The sequence below is a fragment of the Silene latifolia genome, unplaced genomic scaffold, assembly GCF_048544455.1.
Source record: "Silene latifolia isolate original U9 population unplaced genomic scaffold, ASM4854445v1 scaffold_126, whole genome shotgun sequence".
In the NCBI taxonomy this organism is placed as follows: domain Eukaryota; kingdom Viridiplantae; phylum Streptophyta; class Magnoliopsida; order Caryophyllales; family Caryophyllaceae; genus Silene; species Silene latifolia.
The window spans coordinates 1,122,998-1,134,905 of NW_027413130.1; the positions used below are offsets into that span (position 1 = coordinate 1,122,998).

Sequence of the window (11,908 nt, forward strand, 5' to 3'; positions counted from 1 at the left end):
TTATATCTTATTGTAATTTGATTAAATAAGATTTATTTTAGTAATTAAAATATTTTATTACTAAAATTGATTATTGTTTATGAAACAATAAAGATAAGAATGAATGGTTAATTATAATTACAATATGTTGTGAATTATAATTATATGACCCATTTTATTTATGTGATCAAGAATCACTAGATAATTTGTTATATGTAATTTAATTAATGTATATATAATGATATTTATTTGATAAATATGTGTTAAATTAATTAATAACTTGTTACATACTACATGTGACATATTGTGTGACAAATGACAAATTGACAAAATAAAATGGAAGTCCATTTTACATATGGACCGAAAAATGGAGGGTGGAAGGAGTTAGTGGGTGATTTATTTTATGTGATAAAATAATAATGTATTCTATACTAGCTTTACACATCTACATTTTGGAGAAGAGAAAAAAGAAAAAGGGGAAGCCATGCATTGGCATGTAGCCTTCACCATACCCGACCTCTTCCTCTTTTTATGATGAGAATTTTGTTCTCATTTTTCACTTCTCATTCTCATGCATGCATTCTTGTCCTTCTCTCTCAACTCTCTCTAAAACTTGTTTTAGAATACATTAAATTGTTTATCTAATATTATCATAAATATTAGATTACTAGTGTAGTAATAGAGATAATATTAGGATCTATTTAAGGTATAATAATACACTAATCTAGTTAAATAGTATATTATTTTAAGGGATTTGTTTTGGGTGCAATCAAAGGATGATCTCTATATTTGGGATTTAGGAGGATCACCCATAATTTTTGAGCTCAAGAACAAATAAGGAAAGTGACCTTATTTGTGCCTATTATTTCGTGCCATATAACAATGTAAGGAACATTGTTTTTCTTATTTTATCTCTTAATTAGTTATGCATGCACTAGATCTAAAGAACTCATATTAATATGTTAATTAGTTCACCATTAGAAGAGTCTAATAATAGGTATATGAACCTAACAGGTCATGGAACAATCAGGGTGGTCAGAACAACAACAACGGTGGGGCTAACCGCAATGGAAGTAGTTCATATCAGAGACCAGCAGCGAACAACAACCAGGGGTCGGCTGTTAAGCCGTCTAATTCTGCTAGTACTGTCCAGGGAGGTGGACAGAAGATTGGGTGCAGTTGTGTTTGCTCTTAAGATTTGGAGACATTACCTATATGGGGGCGACCTTTAAGGTATTTTCAGATCACAAGAGTCTCAAGTACATCTTCACTCAGAAGGAGTTGAACATGAGACAGAGGAGGTGGATGGAGTTGATTGGCGATTATGACATGGATATTATCTACCATGAAGGGAAAGTCAATGTGGTTACAGATGCCTTGAGCAGGAAGAGGGTGCATTCCTTATGCACAGCTATATCTTTGATGAGATTGAGAGATGAGGTGGGGAAGTTCGGGATACATATGATCCAGAGAGGGGATGCTATGGGAGTTTTGACAGTGCAGCCTGACCTTTATGATGATATTCGCAGTAAACAGGCGTTGGATCCCAAGATAGTGGAGTGGAGAGCTGGAGTAGAGAAAGGGACAGTGCCTAGATTCTCTATTCATATAGATGGTAGTGTGAGATTTGATGGGAGATGGTGTGTTCCTAATGATGAGGAGCTGAAAAAGACGATCATGACAGAGGCTCATTACACACCATACTGAGTACATCCAGGCGGTGACAAGCTATACAAAGATTTGAAGAAGACTTTTCGGTGGCCTGGGATGAAGAAAAAAACATCTGAGTTCGTGGCCTGTTGTTTGACATGTCAGAGAGTTAAAGGGGAGCAACGACGACCACAAGGTAAGATTCCGTCTCTTGAGGTACCTGAGTGGAAGTGACAAAACCGAACCTTTGCTCGTCCCGAGTAAAGAGGTGACAAAACTAGGACCCTTATTTAAACTATCCTACTAATATAGCCGATATGAGACAATTAACGGGTCTCACTCCGCCCCTTCAACTCACAACAAGACAACCATGAGGTAGGATGCCTTCTTGCAAGGCAAGGTGGGTGTTGCCAAAATGGCGACACATCCAATCATTAAAGCACATAAAATCAAGTAATGGATGCATCTACAAAAAGAATAGCCACTTTCCTCATCTAAGTGGCGGAAATTATCTAAAGGGAAAGCAATTCAAGGGTACACACTCCTTCATAGATATGGTTTCTTCAAACTACTAAGACTAGAAGGATACCAATAAATCACCTCCAAGTTGTGTCAAGCTAGGGTACCTTTGTCCTCAATCGTTAAATGCTTTTGTCAAGAATAGACTCCCTATGGTGTTAGAAACACTGGAGGATCGCGGAATTCCCCTCCTTGCCTAGACAAGAAAAAGGGTCGTCCCCTCTCTACCATGCACAAAAATGGATACGATGAATAAAGGGATCAATAGTAATTGAGTTTCATTTTGGGAGTTTGCTTTTGTTGTTGTTTTTCCCCCCAATTTCTTGTGGCATTTGACATTTTGAGAACATTTCTTTTGCCATTTCTTTGATGTTTGGCATTTTCAATACTTGACAATTTCAACTTTTCTTTGCATTTTCTTTTGAACATTTTTAAAGTCACGCCAATTAGTAACGAGGGTGCCTTATATTTGAAGCATAGGAGTTTTTATTTTTGTTACTCCTCTTTTCTTTTGATGGATTTGCAAACTTTTTGACTTTTCATTTCATTTCTTGAACTCAAATTTGAATAATTTTTGTGCCCATTCCCTTTGATGACAAAATGTATGGTAGAACATGAATGAATGATGGTTGTATGGTTTCAAGGGTCACCTTGGAATAAACGGTAGCCAAGGAGTTATCACACCACAAGGTACTCTTGACTAGGCCTTAATCCATGGGTCAAAGGATACTAGCATGACACATCCTAGGGTGTTTTACAAGCATTCTAACAAGAAAAGTCTTAAGAAGAAAAAGTATCTACAAGGGCCTTATATACACTTGTCAAGTTTCCCAAATAGACGGTTTCACAAAATTTTTCCTAAATGCAACTACATGCCATGATGCAACTAACATATATACATCCTAATGCATATGCTTCTACCAACTAATATGCCAAATAGTCTAAATGCAATCCTAAATTCACATTGTTTTTACCGCATCAATCAAAATAAAGCCACATAGTCATTAACATAAAGAGGAAAAAGGAGATTGGAAAGATCATACCATGCGGTCTTCAATATCCTCATGTCTCGGATGTGGCGTAGTCAATCAATGTGAACAAGGATGAACAAACACAATATATACAAAACAATATATACAAAATTATACTACAAAGGAAATAAACTAGTTTTTGGATTTTCAATTTTTTAATTTTTTTGATTTTTCGAAATTTTTGATTTTTTTGGATTTTGAATAAAAGTCAAGTTAGAATTTCCCATCCCCACACTAGTATGGGCATTGTCCTCAATGGCCAATAGGATAGGAAATTATGCAATGAATATGCATGATTTCTAAACTAAATGCAAACTATACTAAGCTACACTACATGATGCATGTGGTTTTGTTATGGCGGAGAGAATAATTTAAATTAGCTCCCAATGCATATGCATGGACTTCCCTAAACCAAAATAGACATTATTTCTAATGTCATGAATTTCGGGGGAGCTTATGCACATGGAATGCAATGCATGAAACTAAAGATTGTCATTTTGGATTTTACAAGTTGGGAACAAAGATAAATAAAACCTTAATGAAGCCAAGGTGTTAATCCTCCAATGTTGCTACGTTTCCACAAAATGATCAAGAAAAATAAAAACAAGAGAAGTAGACAAACCATAAGGGAGGTGTAAGAAAGTAGGAGCCTCCAAAGTTTGCTAATCCTCACCCATTGTATCATCATCATCATCATCATCATCTCTTGAGGCATCATCAACCTCCATAGATGTGGAATCATGTCCACTCTCACTTTCACTTGCTTGTTTTTCCTCACTTTTCTCTTCCTCTTCTTGAACTTCTTCTTCTTGAACCTCTTCTTCTTGAACCTCTTCTTCTCCTCCTTCTTGGTCACCACCCTCTTCAACAACCATCTTATCTCCACCCGGTCTACCACCACTAGGAATGCTAGGAAAGAATACTTCCCTATCCGCCCAACTAAGCAAAGGACAAGACGGATCAAGAAGTCCTTGCCTAGCTAGATGTAGGAGGGGCGGATATTGGGCCTTGTAAGCATCCACTTTATCATTGTAAGATTGCTTATGCATTTCCCTCATGAGTAGTGTCAAGTAATCATTTCCCACTTCGACATCCTTGGGTGTGAACTCGTGGTATTCGAATGGGTAAGGTAGGGTGATAATGAAGTAGGAGGGCTCGACAATTTCGCCTCTTTGTTGTTGAATGATATACTCGGTCTCTTCGGAGAGTGGGAGAAGGTAGTTCGGTCGGTGAACATTCAATCGGCAAATTTTGCAAGGCAAGGTGAAGGATCTAGCTTTATTTGTTAACCACCCATATTTGTTGTCAAGAGTGTCGTGCTTGACCCACTTGAACTTTTGAATCATGGTGTCCATATCAATAAGATGGCCTCCTTTAACCGGCACATAAGTGTTGTTTTTGTTGAAATCCCGGTTAAAATGCTTAGCCAAATGGGTAACTAGTCCTCCATTGACAATAAAGGCGGTGCCTTCTTTGCCACAATCGACATTAAGCCATCGTTCAACCAAAAGTCTTAGAGCATTGTATGGCTTGGTAAATTCCCTCCCAATGTTCAAGGCCGACTCAAGAAGAATACAATCGAGTTTGGTAAGATGATTTGTGCCATTTCTAGCTATCAAAGTATTCCCAATGACCTTATGCCATACTCTAATGCCCGGATGGTGGACTAAGAGAGCACGACAATCATGAAAGCGTTTGAATTTCTTTCCGGAAATTGCCATCCAAAGAGGAGCGGGGTCATACTTGATAGGAGTCTTTTTATATTTCGGGTTATCACTAAGGCCTAATATCTTACCCAATTCGCCATAAGTTTTGCGTCTATCAACATTTTTAAGACGAAACTCGATGTTGGTTCGAGTCTCCACCCTTGTGACTTTCAAGGAACTTAAAAATTCCAAGGTGAGGGAGGGGTATGTCAATTCTTTCATTGTAAACAATTTATCCAATCCCAAAGACTCAAAGAAGGTTTTGGTTTGTTCAAGAACACCCAATTTTGACAATGCATCTTCACAAATAAACTTAGTAGGCATGATGGTTTTCTTAGCAAAGAGAATGAAATTCTCCGTATGAGAGTCGGAAGTGAAAGTTACCTCCGGATAATTAGATAATTGTTCAATGACCGGAGTTGTTGATGTTGTAGCTTCCATAGGGGGATTTTGTTGTTGAACCTCCAATATTGCCTCATGGATTACCAATGCCTTTGACAATTGTTTTGCTTGAAGAGCTAGTTGCCTTTTGGAAAGTGTCTTCTTTTGGGGTTCCTTGTTGCCTCCTTTAGTTCTTGCCATTCTCCTTTGCTTGATTACACCAATGAAAGATTGAAATCTTCAATTTTTAGTGATACACAAATCGATTTAGGATGAATGAATGTTGCTTTGTATCCTAAAAATCGACTCAAAGGTTGAAGATTTTGGTGTTTTAATCACTTGTTGTTGCAAAAGGAGTGATTAATTTTTGTTGTGAGGAAGTTTGGATTTGATTTGGTTGAGTTTGGTTGAGGAAATTTGATTTTGTTGATGGAGAGGATGAGGGTTTTTGAGGTTTTTGGGTAGTGGGTAGTGTTTGCATGTTGAAGAAATGAGAATGAATGGGATAAAAAGGGTTTAAAACACCCGTTATTTTTGAAAATGCAGTGGAGGACGAGCGGACCAGGTGTCGGGACGCTCGGATTCCTCAATGTTTGGCTGAGGAAAAGACGCCACAGGACGAGCGTCTTGCTTCTAAGATGAGCGGATTCTTTGTGGAGGGACGAGCGTCTTTCTGGGTGGACGCTCGGATTCCTTTACGGAGAAAATCCTAGATTTTTGCCATTAAAAAGATGAGCGTCTTTTGTGAAGGACGACCGTCCAAACTGAGACGAGCGGATTCTCAGCTGAGACGCTCGGATTCCTTTACAGACCAGTTTTTTTGTATTCTGCAGCTCTACCAGACGAGCGTCTGGTGACTTTGGACGCTTGGGGTCTTGAGGACGAGCAGATTCTCCATTTAGCCGCTCGGATTCTTACTTGACCACACGGATTCAGCTCCATCCGTGGGTACTTCGTAACCCGTGTCATTTTCATTCTTCAATTCTCGTGTTCTTCATTGTAGGGGCACTACAAAGGCATGAATAGCCTAGGCAATTGTTATCCCCACACTAAGGTAAAGCACTACACATCAATAAAATCATAAGTCCCTCCCTCACTTCTCTCAAAAGGATGAATATCTTGATCAAGGCACAAAAATATAAATCCAAGAATGACAAAAATGCAATGTAATAATTGAAATGCAAGTTAGAGAGTTAGAATATTTACAAATGGTGGTTTAGGGAGGACTCCACCAAACTCTCATCAAATGTGAGATGTCAAGGGGGCATGTTCAAGGCGTTGTTGATGTTACTCAACACCTTGAAGAAGTAGTCGAAAGCTTTCTCATTATCATGATAAAGGTCCTCAATCGATTTTTGCACTTGTTGTTCTTTATGATGGTCTTGGTTCATAGCATTACCAATATAGGGATTGAATATCCCTTCAAACTCATCGTCCCAAAGATCGCAAACTTCGTCTACTTGATCATTAAAAATTTATTGAGTTGATAGAGACAACTCTCCTTCTTTCTTGTCTTGGCCAATGAGGCCATCTTCTTCACTTGTCATGGGTGAGATTTTCAAGCTCTCATTGTTGCTATTTCCTTGCTCTTTTGATGGAGCATCATCCACTTTCTTTTTCCATTGAAATTCCAACTTCTTCCTATCATCCTTTCGGCTATAGTGATCAACCATAAAACATGGCTCATGCAATCGGGGAGCTCTCATGGTCTTGTCAAGATTGAAAGTAATGGTTTCATCTCCCACTTCAAGGGTGAGTTCTCCATGCTTCACATCGATCACCGCTCCCGCGGTGTGCAAGAAAGGTCTCCCTAAGATAATAGGAATGTTGGAGTCTTATTCCATGTCAACAATAACGAAATCCACCGGGATGAAGAATTTTCCAATTCTCACGGAAACATCTTCCCATACCCCTAAAGGTGTCTTTGTTGATCTATCCGCCATTTGAAGCGTGATGTTGGTACATTTGAGTTCTCCCATTCCTAGCCTCTTGCTAACCGAATATGGCATGACACTAACACTTGCCCCAAGGTTACATAAAGCTTTGTTGATTGTAGTGTCACCAATAGTGCATGGAATGGAGAAACTTCCCGGATCCTTTAGTTTAGGAGGTGAACTCCCTTGAAGGATGGCACTACTCACCTTAGTGAAGGCAATAGTCTCAAGCTTCCGGATTGATTTCTTCTTCGTAAGGATGTCCTTCATGTACTTTGCATAGGCCGGAACGTAATTGATCAATTCCGTGAAAGGAATCGAGACTTCTAAATTCTTCACAATTTCCATGAATTTTTCAAGTTGGTCATCAAACTTAGGCTTAGCTTGACGACTCGGGAATGGAAGTCTAATCATAATGGGCTCCTTCTCTTTGGCCTTTTCTTCACTTTTCTTTGAAACTTCTTGATTGGTGGGTTCTTCTTCCCTAGAGTTTTGCACAACTCTTTCCTTGTCACTAGCTTCCACAACTTCATCCTCAACTTGCTTCTTTGGTCCTTCATATCTCGTACCACTCCTCAAGTGAATGGCACTAATAGTTTCATGTCTTGGGGGATTACTTTGAGGTGGTAATTGCCCCTTTTGTCTTTGAGAGTTTGAAGATGCTAGTTGGGTCATTTGAGTTTCCAACATTTTTGTGTGGGCTAGGATGTTGTTGATGGTGATGTCTTTTGCTTGGCTATCTTTTTGCATTTGAGTGAAAAATTCTTGTTGATTCTTTTGCATTTGGAGGACCGCTTTTTGAACATCAAAACCTTGGTCATTTTATTGATTGTATGGAGTTTGATTTTGATAACCTTGGTTTTGGTTGAAAAAGGGTCTTTGATTTTGGTTTGTCATGGGAGGTGGGGTGTATGTTGGTTTAGGGTTTTGAACATTTTGGCTTTTGTATGAGAGATTTGGGTGAAATTTGGTGTTTTCATTGTAATAGTTGGAATAAGGGGTACCACTTTTGTATGCTTGAAAAGCATTCACTTGCTCATTTGTTCCCCTACATTCACTTTGGTCATGTCCCAAAGTTCCACAATTCTCACATATCCCACTTGGGATTGATGAAGATGCCACCATGGCATTAACATGATGCTTTGGTGATTTTGAGGCTTCTTCAAGCTTAGCCATAGCCTTCTCAAACTTCAAGTTGCTGGTATCAATATGAGCACTAAGTTGAGCACCCAATTGAGTAATAGAGTCTACTTCATGCTTTCCTCCTCTAGTAGCCTTGCGAGGTCTACTATATTGTGAATTATGGACCGCCATTTCCTCAATCTTGTTCCAAGTTTAATTATCGTCAACTTCGGTGAACATACCATTTGATCCCATGTTGAGAATGTTTCTTGAGTCTTCATAAAGACCATTCCAAAATTGTTGTACCAAGAACCACTCGCTAAGTCCATGATGAGGACATGAGCGACAAATTCCTTTGAATCGCTCCAGAGCTTCATACAAAGATTCTTTGTCCCTTTGCTTAAAACCCGTAATTTGAGCTCTTAGCATGTTAGTCTTTTCTGGAGGGTAGAATTTTTTGTAGAAAGCTAGAGCCAACTTCTTCCAAGAGTCAATTCCAAGAGTAGCCTTATCAAGGCTTTTCAACCTTTGTTTCACGGTGCCAATTAGAGAAAAAGAAAATAAGACCCATCGAATTTGGTCTTGAGTCACTCCGGTTTGTGAAATCGCATCACAATAGTCACAAAAAGTTTCCATGTGGGAATGAGGGTCTTCACTAGGCATCCCCCCAAATTGGCTTCTTTCGACTAATTGGATAAATGCAGATTTTGCAATGAAATTTCCGGTTAAGTGTTGTGGTGTGGGAGTACCATTGGGTAGGTTCTCCTCGTTTGGTACGGAATGTGACGAAAACTTAGGCATTGTGGGTTGATTGTGTGATTGATTTTGTGTTGGGTTCTCCTCACCTTCTCTTGCAAAAGGGTTGATGAACTCAATAGTATTTGGTTGAATATCTACAACCTCACCAATACCTCTCAAAGTATTTCTAGCAAGTCTTCTATTTGTTGTCAAAGTCCTTTCAATTTCATGATCAATGGGTAACAAGTTACCTTGTGATCTTCTAGACATGCAAAATATCAAACAACTCGAAAACAATTAGAACAAACCTTGAGGAGTTTTACTTCCCCAAGGCAAAGAAAGACACAACTAATAACAATCAAAGAAAATCAAATCAAGTTAGCACCGTCCCCGGCAACGGCGCCATTTTTGGTCGGTCCGCTTTGAGCTTAGATTTCGGTTACTTGTCGTTAGGAGCACCTAGACCAAAACAATATTTATAACTTCACAAACAACTCTACTACTGGTAAAGAGGCAAGTAAAGGTCGGATCCCAAGGGACGGGTACTGATGTAGGATTTTCGATTGCAAGTAGTGGTGTCTAAGGGTGTCACAATTTGGGTTGAGATGAGAAGATCACTAAACTAAATAACAATAAAAGTAAACAAGCAAGATGGCTAAAATGAGATGTAAACAATTGATTAAAAGCACTAGGGTGTCATGGGTTCATAGGGGATTCATGGGAATTGATCATACAAACATATTCTCAAATTATAAGTAAGCAATTATTGTTGTGATAGGATCGAGTTGGTTTATATCTTACAATCCTAGGAAGGTTTGGGCCCCGGAGCCGAATCGATTAGATTGTACAACACCTACAAGTCGACTTAATCCTCCCTACTCAACTATATGCATGGTCTAATGAGACTCGAGTTGGTTTATGTCTTACAAGTCTCATTGAAAAGGTAAGTGATGGGTAAAAAATGCAAGGATTCATAGGCTCGCATTTCATCAAACATAACATGTGCATAAGTTGAGATCACAACAACCAAACAAATAAATTATGAAAACATATTAAATTAAGCATGAATCATCCCCCATGTTGGTTTCCCCTAATTCCCCATTAACCCTAGTTAAGGAAACTACTCACTCATTATCAAGTTTAACATGTTAACAAGGTTGTCAATCATATTAACAAAGCAAAACATGATGAATAAATGAAGATGATTAAAAATAATTAAAAAGGGATTAAGAGAATTATACCTAATGATGATTCCAAAATAATAATGCAAAGAATAATAGAAGTGCTTGATGATTGATGGGAGGTTGTCAATCTCCCAATAAACCCAAATAATCTTCAATTACCCAAAATAAAAGATGAACAATAGAGAAATTAAGGAAATGAGATTTGTATTAATATTTGATTAGAAGTTGATTACTAGATTAAAGAGAGATTAGAATAATATAAACTACACTAAAGATTGATAAGAAGACCATGATAATCTAATTAGACTAATGGGGTATTTATAGTGGGGATTAGGTGCACAAATTAGGGTTACTAAGGGCTTAAATGACGATTAAGTCCTTGAGGAATCGCTCCTCTTAAGAAAAGATGCGGGTCTCCTTTTAGCTAGTCTTCCAAAAATATGCGCATCTCGAATGAAGAAAGAAAAGGACGTGTCTCTCTGGAGGACAATCCGAGCGTCCAAGGGTCGGGACGGGCGGATTGGGGAGCTTATGGACGAGCGGCCTGGCGGTAAGGACGAGCGTCCTGGGCAGCTGCTGGACGGGCGTCCCGACGGGTGGGACGAGCGGATCTTGGCTCAGCTTCCATTTCTTCTTTTCTTCTTTTCTTCTTCCAACAATCCTCCGGGATTTTGTCGGGGAAGCAAGGATCTTCTTCATCATTGCCCATCTACTACATTATGTACAAAGGCCTTCTAGTCTTGTCTTTTCTTTGATGCTTGGTCATTAGATTCGATCAATTTAGCTCTATTTTGCCATGAAAATGCAAGGTTTGCACTCCTCTCCTACCAAGGAAACAAAACCTCAAAGAATATGCAAAACAAAGGACTAAAGATAGTAAATGATCCAAATATGCACTAAGAAGCATAGGAACGAGGCTAATTCGGGGACTAAATATGCTCAAATATTGATCACATCACCCGTTTATTATTTTAAAAACTGTGGTGATCTATTCGAGGATGGTGAGCAGTTAATAAGCAGGTTTGAGTAGAGGCATTTGGGCTGGCTGGGATGTGTCACCACGAGCGATTAGAGTCTTCCGCTGTCGTATTTTAGTAGTTTGATACATTTGGTTTTTGAGAACATGTACCGTATTTTTATCAGTTTGGTTTTGGAATTGTAATCACTTAAACTTTATTACTATTTAAATTATGTTTCATTATTGTCGTTTGATTATCATTGCCTCGGGAAACCGAGATGGTGACGTTCTTATACCTGAGTGGTCCTGGTAAGGCACTCGGAGTATGGGGGTGTCATAACGGCCACCGGTCCCTTGCATGACCCCAAACTCGGCCCAAGTCGAGCCCATACACGGCCCACTACCTCTTTGGGACCCGAACTTCCCCTCTTCGGTGGCCTCACTACATCCGGGGTAACATCATCAGCAAAGTCGTCAAAGAAGGCACGGTTGGCCTTGCCAACCTCTCTATACTTCAAATCGACGACCTCTTTTTTGCGAGACTTGGACCTTTCTTCCAAGGTTTGAGCTCCTGACCACTTGACATAAGCGGAAGTCACCCATGTCGTGGCAACGGGGTTTGGTACCTCCCAAATCGGACGAGTGGCCCACCACCTTTCGAAGACTTCCACAAGCTCGGAGTTTCGAAAAACACTCTCTTGAACGA

At 39.2% G+C, this 11,908-nt stretch overlaps 1 non-coding gene across 1 annotated transcript; it reads left to right on the forward strand.

Moving 5' to 3' along the window:
- Positions 1–8,644: 8,644 nt before the first annotated feature.
- Positions 8,645–8,751, forward strand: LOC141637668 (small nucleolar RNA R71). Its single transcript, XR_012541849.1, has one exon. It is a non-coding gene; the product is annotated as a small nucleolar RNA R71 (small nucleolar RNA).
- Positions 8,752–11,908: the final 3,157 nt, after the last annotated feature.